The following is a 10,521-nucleotide window of genomic DNA, read 5'->3' on the forward strand; positions in this document are numbered from 1 at the left end:
TTTCCTGCAAAAGGCCCAAGTGCCTTTGTTTCTCTTTTAAGCCTTCTGAGAGGGGCTAATCATCTCCCAGCCTTACTCCCGAGTTGTCCCTTTTGCTTTAGCTGCTCTTGCCTTCTGGCAGCTCTGCATATGTGTGCACTTGGAACAGGCTCCTCCTGTTCCTCTGCCTCTCTTATCGGGGGGTTCTGGAGTCCGCGCATCACTCCCCGATGGCCCTGGCTCCATCTCTGCCTCCGATACAGAGCCCTCATCCGGGCCTTCCCCTGATTCCAGGACTGGCCCATGTTCCTCCCCAGCCTCCTCACTGTCCGACTCCGCTGCCAGCTCTGCAGGCTGCTGGCAGACCACAACACTGGCATGCGTGGCGTCGCCTGTTCCTCCTCTGGGTTTCTGGCACACATGCGCGTGCGACGATCAGCTGGCCTTTTTACATGCGGCAGTGCCGGAAACTAGAAAAGCTGGTTTTCCGTTTTCCTGCATGTACGCCGGCCAGCTGATCGTCAGGCGCGTATGCATGCCAGAAACCCAGAAGAGTAGCTGGCTGAAACCGGAAGTTCAGTAGTTGAAACCGGAAGTTCAGTAGTTGAAACCGGAAGTTCATTTTCGGGTGCGCGCATGCACCCTGGGCAGCTCCTCTTCCGGGCTACGGCCCAGAGGGCAGGGTAAGAAGTAACAGATGGAAGATTATCAAAGAGAGATCCAACCTAGAATTAAGGAGAAATTTCCCCGACAGTGAGAACAATTCACCAGTGGAATAGCTTGCCTCCTGAAGCTGTGGGCGCTCCATCACTGGAGGTTTTCAAGAAAAGGCTGGACAACCATTTGAGTGTGAGATGGTATAAGGACGACAGGAGCCGTGTTGGCACAGTGGTTAGAATGCAGTATTGCAGGCTAATTCTGCTGACTGCCTGCTGCCAGCAGTTCGAGTCTCACCGGCTCAAGGTTGACTCAGGCTTCCATCCTTCCGAGGTCAATAAAATGAGGACCCAGATTGTTGGGGGGGGCAAGAGGCAGACTCTATAAACCGCTTAAGGGACGCGGTGGCTCTGGCTAAGACACTGATCTTGTCGATCGAAAGGTCGGCAGTTCAGCAGTTCGAATCCATAGTGCCATGTAATGGGGTGAGCTCCCGTGACTTGTCCCAGCTTCTGCCAACCTAGCAGTTCGAAAGCAGGTAAAAAAAATGCAAGTAGAAAAACAGGGACCACCTTTGGTGGGAAGGGAACAGCGTTCCGTGCGCCTTTGGCATTGAGTCATGCCGGCCACATGACCGCGGAGACGTCTTCGGACAGCGCTGGCTCTTCGGCTTTGAAACGGAGATGAGCACCGCCCCCTAGAGTCGGGAACGACTAGCACATATGTGCTCACCTTTACTTTTACCTTTTAGTAGGTTGGGTGCTGTTTAAATGGTCAATTTTGAGCACCAGCTGGGTTTTGCTGACCTGTTAAAATGTTAAAACCTTAAAACAACGTGACTTGTATTCTTCCTACCTTAAGGGTTTGTAACAGTTTCCACATGGAAGGGAGTTTATTTATTTTTTTCTTTCGTTGCTTTTTTGCTTTCCTTGTTTGAAGTAAATACGAACTCAAAATATTTGTGTGGTTGGGAGAACGTAACATTCATGTCAAGCATTTCCCGCAACTTGGAAAGTTATTGCAACGATTGAAGTTTAAAAGCTTAGATTTTTCTTCCGATGATTTTATTCCAGTCATTATGGCATCTGCACAACTTATTCAGGAGCAGAGGTACAGGATTTCCTGGAACTAATAACTGAGGTTTATACATTTCTTTTAACCATGTTGCTTTTTAACATAGTTTGCTGATTTAGCTGCCACAATGCTGGATGGAACCAACACGCTGACCAGAACCAAGAAACATCCCTTATCATGTCTTTTATTTTCATAAAGATTGTATAAAAATATAATATAAATCATGAATAAAAATAAAGATAGCAGGGAAATGGAAAAGGGAAAGGAAGGAAAAGAAGGAAAGGAAGGTGAAAGAAAAGAAAAAAAGAGAAAAAGAAAGAAAGAAAGAAAGAGAAAGAAACAAATAAAGAGAAAGAAAGAAAGAGAAAAAGAAAGAGAGGAAGAAAGGAAGGAACTATAAGATAAAGAGAAGAAAGAAAGAGTTGACTTCTAACTTTTTTCAGCGCAGTAGAATAAAAAAATAAAATTATAGCCTCAACTTTTTACTTTTACATACTTGGTGAACCCTAGCCTTTCTATAACCACAAACTAATCAGCAGATCCCCGAGTCAAGATTTCATTTTTGTTTTCTGCCTTGAGCACAAAGTCTAGAAATGGTTTCCAAGGAGAAACCAAACTCAATATATCCTGTAACATCCATTGTTAGTCTGAAGATAATAGATTAGAGTCAGAATCAGAATAGAGTTGGAAGGAACCTTGGAGGTCTTCTAGTCCAGCCCCCTCTTCAAGCAGGAGATCCTATACCATTTCAAACAAGTGACTATCCCGTCTGTTCTTAAAAACCTCCAGTGATGGAGCACCCACAACTTCCTGGTGGCAAGCTGTTCCACTGGTTAATTGTCCTCACTGTTAGGAAGTTTCCCCTTAATTCTCCTTAATTGCTTCTCTCCGTGAACCTCGACACAGAACAGCCAGGATGGAGAAGACGACTTTCGGCTTTCGATTGGGAGACTTTTGGCTTCAACCAAAATGGGAACAGGTTTCCCCCCCACCCACCCTCCATGCCAGAGGTGGGGTTTCAGCAGGTTCTGACCAGTTCTGGAGAACCGGTAGCGGAAATTTTGTGTAGTTCCGAGAACCGGTAGTAAAAATTCTAACTGGCCCCGCCCCCATCTATTCTCTGCCTCCCGAGTCCCAGCTGATTGGGAGGAAATGGGGATTTTGCAGTACCCTTCCCCTGCCACGCCCACCAAGCCATGCCATGCCACGCCCACCAAGCCACACCCACAGAACCGGTAGTAAAAAAAAATTGAAACCCACCACTGCTCCACGCCCTGGAAGAATAGAAAATTAAAATTTGGGAAAGCAAGCTCCTCCCCACACTTATAGCTCCTCCCCACTTATAGCTCCTCCCAGGAAGTTGTTGCCGATTGGCTGGCCATCCATTTCAAATTGATGATGGGCAGAAGCATTCTGAAAGAGGCCATTGAATCTTCATTTTGCTTCCTGAAGAGGCCTGTTTCCTAACAGAGAGAGAAAGAGGGAGGGACGGAGGGTGGGAGGGAGGGAGGGAGGAAGGAAGGACGGAAGAAAAGAAGAAAGAAAGAAAGAAAGAAAGAAAGAAAGAAAGAAAGAAAGAAAGAAAGAAAGACAACCCTGCTTTTCCAAAAACAGATTTTTGAAAACCGGCTTCATGTAACCGTTCCCAGTCTAGACACAGCAATGAGCCAGAATTCTGTGGGATCCACATTTTTGGGGAATGAGATATCCACATGGTCTGGGGTTTTTTTGTCCCCCCCCCCCGGCTCGGCTGCTCCTGCAAAAAAACAAAACAAGGAAGAAAAGAAAATTGTTCAGTCGCTTCTTAAAACTTCATAACTGGAGCGATCGGAATGGAAACTTTTCCTGGGAAAGAGGAAGTGTCATAACTAAACTTGGCTTGAGTCAGCGTCAAAGAGGGCAGCCAAGTTTTCCCGCATGGTTGCAGCCAGGAAGGGGTATCTGTCCGCTGCTGGGAGAGCGAGGAAATAGCCCAATTTTGTTGGCTACAAAAATTGGAAATAATAGGGCTTCTTTTAAAAAAAAAAAAAAGCAGGAGTTTTCAATAGGCAACGGAATTTATTGCATCGATTCCCTACTTCTGATTCCAGAACAACTTCTATTGCAAAGCTACCCCTGTTTCCCCCAAAATAAGACATCCCCTGATAATAAGCCCAATTGGGCTTTTGAGCGCATGGCAATAAGGCCAAGCGCTTATTTCAGGGTTCAAAAAAATAAATAAAACAGGGTCTTATTTCGGGGAAACACGGTACATGGATGAATCTTGCAAGTTTTAAAATTTCAGGTGGTCCTCAACATATGATCACAATTGGGCCACAATTGCAACTGTCATAAGTATGAACCAGTTGGCAGGCATCTGAATTTTGGTCCCGTGACTGTGGTTGTAAGAGTGAAAAAATGTCATAAGTCGCTTTTTTCAGTGCTGCTCTAAGTTTGAAAAGTCACTAAATGTTGTAAGTCGAGGACTACCTGTACTTTGTGTCTCTTCCCCCCCTCCCCAATATCTCTTTTACAACTTGAGAAACTAGGGAGGGTCTCTTCTGAGCCTCTTGTCCTACTTATTGTCTAGCTGCTGGATAAGCGGTCCATTATCTAATCATTCCCTAGGCAGCAACTCATCTCTCCGTCTCCCAAGGTCTTTCCCACCTGCCATTATAGCCGACTCCTTTAAGCCAAAGAAACTAGGGAGGGTCCCTTCTTGAGTCTCTTTCTCCACCCATTAGGAAGCTGAGGGCTATGCTGTCCATTATCTAATCATTCCCTAGGTAGCATCTTATCTCCCTGGCTCCCAAGATTTTTCCCACATAGCATTACAGCCATATCCTTTACAGCCAAAGAAACTAGGGAGGGTCCCTTCTTGAGTCTCTTTCCCCACCTATTTCAGCTGTGGGCTATGCCGGCTTTTATCGGATTGCTCCCTAGGCAGCCTCTCTCCTCTCCTTTTCTGCCCCAACTCCCAAGGTCTTTCCCACATACCATTATAGCCGTCTCCTTTGCAGCCTGAGAAACTAGGGAGGGTCCCTTCTTGAGTCTCTTTCTCCGCCCATTAGGAAGCTGAGGGCTATGCTGTCCATTATCTAATCATTCCCTAGGCAGCATCTCATCTCCCTGGCTGCCAAGGTTTTTCCCACATACCATTATGGCCTTCTCCTTTACATTCCAAAAAACTAGGGAGGGTCCCTTCTGAGCATCTTTCTCCACCCATTATGCAGCTAAGGACTGTGCCATCTCTTATCAGTTTGTCTCCCAAGGTTTTTTTCCCTAACTATGCCATTCCATTAGCCTTGGAAGTTCTTGTAGGAATTAAATGGGAGGAGGTATATTAACCAGGCTGCCCTGGGCTGCCAGAAAGAAGAACAGACCAGAAACGCAACAACACAGAAAGTTCTTTATGCCTAATTTGTCTGTGATAGCAGATTTTTTTTGTAAAGGAGTCTCGCATTCTTTCTCCACCCTTTTGCTTAAGATTGCAAAAATCTGACCAAGGTTTATCTTTCCCCCCATGGATCACAGCTTCTGAATCTGCCAGAGTTGCAGAAATAGCTCCTAAAAATGATGGGATGTCATTTTTTTGTTTTGCTTTCTGGAAAGAGAGGAACACGTCCCATAAATCCTGATTTTTCCAAAAAACGCCAAAAAAAAAAAAAAAAGAATTTAAAGGAGACCAGTCCTTTAAATTCCCTTTATCTTCAGTTCGTTACAGATAACATCTGGAGCAGCTCTGGAGTGTAAGTCATTTTTAAATCCCTCCAGATGCTTAATAACTCATTTATTTCGCTTAGGCTTAATCGCGGAAGAACATTTTAAAACGAGGAAAAAGAAAGATGGGGAAGGAAGCCTTCTTGAAAAAACGTTTACATAATTTTCCTCTGTTATCTCAAGTTGCTTTTTTGCAAATGCCTCTTGGTCTGGTTCCTGCCAAGCATATTTTTGCAAAAGGTTGAAAAATAACCCTCCGTTCCTTGCGATAACGGATATGTGGGGTTTTTAAAATCGGTCTGGCATCGCCATAGCAGTCAGACTACCATCGTGGTCTGATGGTGCCAAAGTGAGGTGATGAGGGACATCATCTGGGGGAGAAGGTTGCAGAATGAGCCCAGGTCTTCTTTTAGGTTGGATGTTGGAAACTTAATCAGGAGTTCAGACCAGTGTCTAAACCGGAGTAACCATCACTTTGGAAGTTTCCAGTAACCATGGTTAATGGTGGTTTAGTGAATTGCCCTACTGTTTGAGTAGATCCTTGTGAGTCATGTTGGCTTATCACTTTCTCTGTGTGAGCTGAGATCCCTTCCCTTTCCCTTTTCTCCTTTCCTTTCTCTCTTCCTTTCCTTTCCTTTCCCTTTCCCTCTTCCTTTCCTTTCTCTCTTCCTTTCCCTCTTCTTTCCTTTCCTTTCCTTTTTCTTTTCCTTTCTTTTCCTTTCCCTCTTCCTTTCGTTTCCCTCTTTCTTTCCTTTCCTTTTTCTTTTCCTTTCTTTTCCTTTCCCTCTTCCTTTCCTTCCCCTCTTCCTTTCTCTCTTCCTTTCCTTTCCCTCTTCTTTTCCTTTCCTTTCCTTTCCCTCTTTCTTTCCTTTCCTTTTTCTTTCTTTTCCTTTCCCTCTTCCTTTCCTTCCCCTCTTCCTTTCCTTTCCTTTCCTTTCCTCTTTCCCTCTTCCTTTCCCTCTTCCTTTCCTTTCCTTTCCTTTTCTTTCCTTATTTCCTTTCCTTCTCTATTTCCTTTCCTCCCTTTCCTTTTTCGCTTTCCATTCATTTCCTCTCTCTGTTTCCTTTCCCCTTTCATCTCTTTTCCTTTCCCCTTTCCTTTTCTCTTCCTTTCTCTTCCTTTCCCTCTTCCTTTCTCACTTCCTTTCCTTTCCCTTTCCTTTCCCTTTCCTCATTTCTTTTCATTTCTCCTTTCTTTTCCCCTCCCCTCCCCTAACTCTGATCCAAAGCGGAGGACATCCTTCACTTGAATTATTAGACCCAAGATAACCATTTGCTAGAAAAACCTTCACTGCCTCACCCTCGCCTGTGCGATAGCCACGTCCCTGCTCTGCAAGCAGCACAATAGATCTTGTGCAAACCTCTTACACGTTAACTGCTGAATTTTTAATAGGCCTACGGCGTTTAAAACCTGCCGTTTTGGACTGTGATCTGTGCGAGCATCAAGCCACAGTAGTTCTGTCACTTCACAGGGTACCGCACGACCGTCGTATTTACTTCTTGGCACTTCCTGTCTCCGTTCAGGTAGCCTTTCTGAATTTCGTCTCTCTCCCCCATGCCTTCGCTCGGCCACTTCCAGTTTTTCTGATCTGGCTGGAAACCTCCAAAATTACACACTTTATAAATGGACCCTGGCAAAAAAAACTCACACAGACCACAATAGCAGTCTCTCTCTCTCTCTCATGCCCTCAGTTGAACCCGGCCTTGCCTATGTGCCTCAAGGCAGGCAAACTGTTTTGGTATTCGTAAAATCCCTGCCGTGTGTGTGTGTGTGTGTGTGCGCGAAGAAGGCAGTGCTTAATTTAAAAGCACAGGAATTGTTTATTAGGCAAAAAAAGGGTTTTTTAAAAAAATTCTGCCGAGCATTTAAAAGGTAAGACAATGCAACAAAATCTTTTTATTTCCAGCCCAGCAAAAAAAAAAAAAAAAAAAAAAGGGGGAGCTCCTCTGCTTACGGCCACCATTGAGCCCCAATGTTTCTACTGTCAAAAGAGAGTTTTGCCCCATTTTACGGCCTTCCTTTGCCACCGCTGTTAAGCGAATCACCGCGGCGGTTAAATTTATTTATTTATTTATTTATTTATTTATTAAATTTTTATACCGCCCCCTCTCCTGAAGGACTCGGGGCGGTGAACAGCCAGAATTAAAAACACACAATACAAATATTAAAATACATTAAAACGAAATTAAATTATCTTTGGCTTCTCCAATTCAAAACCCCTTACCCATAAAATTCCCCAATTAAAATTTTTTTAACCCAGCCCGGCTTGCTGAAATAAAAAAGTCTTCAGGGCCCGGCGGAAGGTCCGGAGGTCCGGGATTAGTCGTATCCCTGGGGGTAGCTCGTTCCAGAGGGCGGGTGCCCCCACAGAGAAGGCTCTTCCCCGGGGGGTCGCCAGCCGATACAAGTTGACTAACATGGTTGTTGAGCGAATCTGGCTCCCCCCCTCTTCGACTTTGCTTCTCAGGTGGTGTTCTGCCTCAGCTATGGATCCTAAAGAACACAGCACACACAAAGTTTGTACAAAACTTAATTTACTAAAATAACTCAGTCTTTTTCAAAACAAAGGCTGTTAATAAACTGTCTTAACAGCCTACAAGAATTCTGAGATAAGGTAATCACAATCTTACTATGGTTGGCAGAAAGCCCAGAAGCAATTTGCAGAGAATCCAGACGTGAAGGAGAGTGAACTAAAGTTGTTCCTTGCAAATTGCTTCAGTCGGCGTTCCTCCTTAAATAGGCTAAGGGAATGGCCAATTAGCCCCAAGCCTTACTTTCGAGGAGACCTTCTCCTGAGGAGCCACTCCTGCCTTTTGGCAGCTCTGCGCGTCCGTGCATCGAGAAGAGGCTCCTCCTCTTCTTCCTCTTCACTTAAAGGAGCTTCTGGAGGTTCTGAAGGCCCTGGCTGAATCCCCGCCTCTGGCACCACATCTTCTCCAGCCTCCTCATTGTCTGACTCGAGTGCCAGCTGCACAGGCTGCTGGCGCAGCACCACACCAGCCTCCTCGCTCTCAGAATCAGCTACAATCAGCACAGGCCGCTGACGGGCAACAACAGGTGGTCGCAAAAAGTGGATCACATGACACCCCCCCCCCCAAGACGCTGCAACAGTCATAAGTACCTGCCAGTTGCCAAGCGTCTGAATTTTGATCGCCTGAGCGTAGGGATGATGCTGCCACGGACGGGAGTGTGAAAACCGGTCATAAGGTTCCTTTTTTTCCCAGTGCTGTTGTCCCTTTGGTTACTAAATGAGGGGGTCGTAAGTCGAGGACTACCTGTACGCCAGCCATCCTTCTAAACTCTTGCCTTGTGCTTTTCCTTGCAGCGGGGACTCGATGGTCTTAAGGCAAAGGGGCCATGAATTGAAATTGAATTTCAATGATGACACTAATGGATTGGAGAGGTTCATGCTTGGATGCCGGACCAGGATATATGACCCAGTGCAGCTAAAAAAAAAACCCTTGAAGTTCACATTGGAAAATCGAACCCACCTGTCTGCGTATACGTATAATAACATCGCTTATATCTACTTTCGCGTCTTGCTATGCATGAATGTAGCATCACAATATGGCACCTATTATTTTTGCTCCCTCCTTTGCATCCTTCGATGTGTGTCTCTTGCATTGTTTAAAACCCCCAATTTAACATGGCACGTTTATATCTGCTAAACTTTATAGAAGCAGGACTTATTCCGTTTTTCTCTTCTGCCCCGGTGGCTCTGGATATGTTTCTTTCTTTCTTTCTTTTGTTAAGCAAATTCCTGAATCTTTACTCCTAAACGTGCCCTGTCGGGATTATATTTTAGTTAAGTCTTGCCTGATTCTTCAGAACCTTGTGAGCTGTATATATACGTTTATTTGCAGCCCCTAGGTGAGTTTATAGCATTCTTCTCTCTGCTTCGTAAAAAAAAAAACATTTGCAGGTCACATGGGATCAAATTCTCATATGTATGTAAAGAAAGAAGCAGACATTCTGCGAGCTCCATAACTTAAAATTTTAAGTTCCGAAGCTCGCAGAATGTCTGCTTCTTTCTTTACTTAATATACCTGGAACTCGTACGGTACAGAACATATAACTTGCCAAGGATGTGAAAAATTTGGAGAGTTTCACCCACAATGCCTTAAAAAATCATGGGTAGAACATTACACACCCATCTTTTCTAAAAGAGATTTCTAAATTTCTTTCTTAAAAAAATCGGTCATGGGGTTTTTGGGGGAGATATGAGGTTCTCACCACGTTTTCTATCCAATTTAAGCTCTGCTCAGTTGAGAGAACAATGATATAAATCCTCAAAGGATTTGGTAGGCATCATGACACTAATTTTCTGGACCTTTTTTTTTTTTTGTAATAAACGGAATCAAATTGACAAAATTGTGTGGGTTTTCCTGTCTGGTTTTTTTTGTGGGGGGGTGTGTGTGTATGGGAGAACTTGTGGGCGAAATCTCTAGAGTCATGATGGCAAACCTATGGCATGCGTGCCAGAGGTGGCACGGAGAGTCGTCTCTGTGGGCACATGAGCCGTCGTCAACTACTCTTCTGGTTTCTGATGCGCCAGCCAGCTGGTCTTCGCGGGCACTGGAGTGCAGAAAAACAGCCTGAAAACGGCCTGAAAAATGGTAAAACCAGCCAAAAAAACCAGGCTGTTTTTCAGACCGTTTTTTTGTCGTTTTCGGGCTGTTTTTTTTTTTTTTGGTCGTTTTCGGGCCGATTTTTGGTCGTTTTCAGGCCAGCGTACGCATGCACGCTGGCCAGCTGGTCTTAGGTTTCCGGCGCACACACATGGACGTGCGTTCTGGTTTGGGCACTCGGTGCCGAAAACATTCACCATCACTACCCTAGAGCTTTGAACAACGGTGGGAAGGTAAGTAGATGGAAGTGTCTTTTCTTGAAATCCATTGGAATTTTGGAAAAAGAAATCGGGACCCAAAAAATGAGAGTTGGAAGGGACCTTGGAGGTCATCTAGTCCAGCCCCCTGCTCAAGCAAGAGACACTATTCCATTCCGGACAAATCTCTTCTCGAAAACCTCCAGTGAAGGAGCACCCACAACTTCCCACAATCAAAACTTCCGTCGCATCCCAAGTCATGACTTTGATAGGTTTATACCTTTTT

At 44.9% G+C, this 10,521-nt stretch overlaps 1 protein-coding gene across 2 annotated transcripts in view; it reads left to right on the forward strand.

Annotated features, from left to right (window-relative positions):
- LOC117676398 (septin-2) overlaps positions 1-9,781 on the forward strand; it is a 52,154-nt gene extending 42,373 nt beyond the window's left edge. For both annotated transcript variants that reach the window (XM_060683796.2, XM_087880228.1), the window contains one exon: positions 8,736-9,781. The gene's annotated coding sequence lies outside the window, so the exon portion shown is untranslated. The remainder of the gene's footprint in view (positions 1-8,735) is intronic.
- The last annotated feature ends 740 nt before the right edge of the window (positions 9,782-10,521 follow it).

This window comes from Pantherophis guttatus, chromosome 17, assembly GCF_059756535.1.
Source record: "Pantherophis guttatus breed Tessera chromosome 17, ASM5975653v1, whole genome shotgun sequence".
Lineage (NCBI taxonomy): Eukaryota > Metazoa > Chordata > Lepidosauria > Squamata > Colubridae > Pantherophis > Pantherophis guttatus.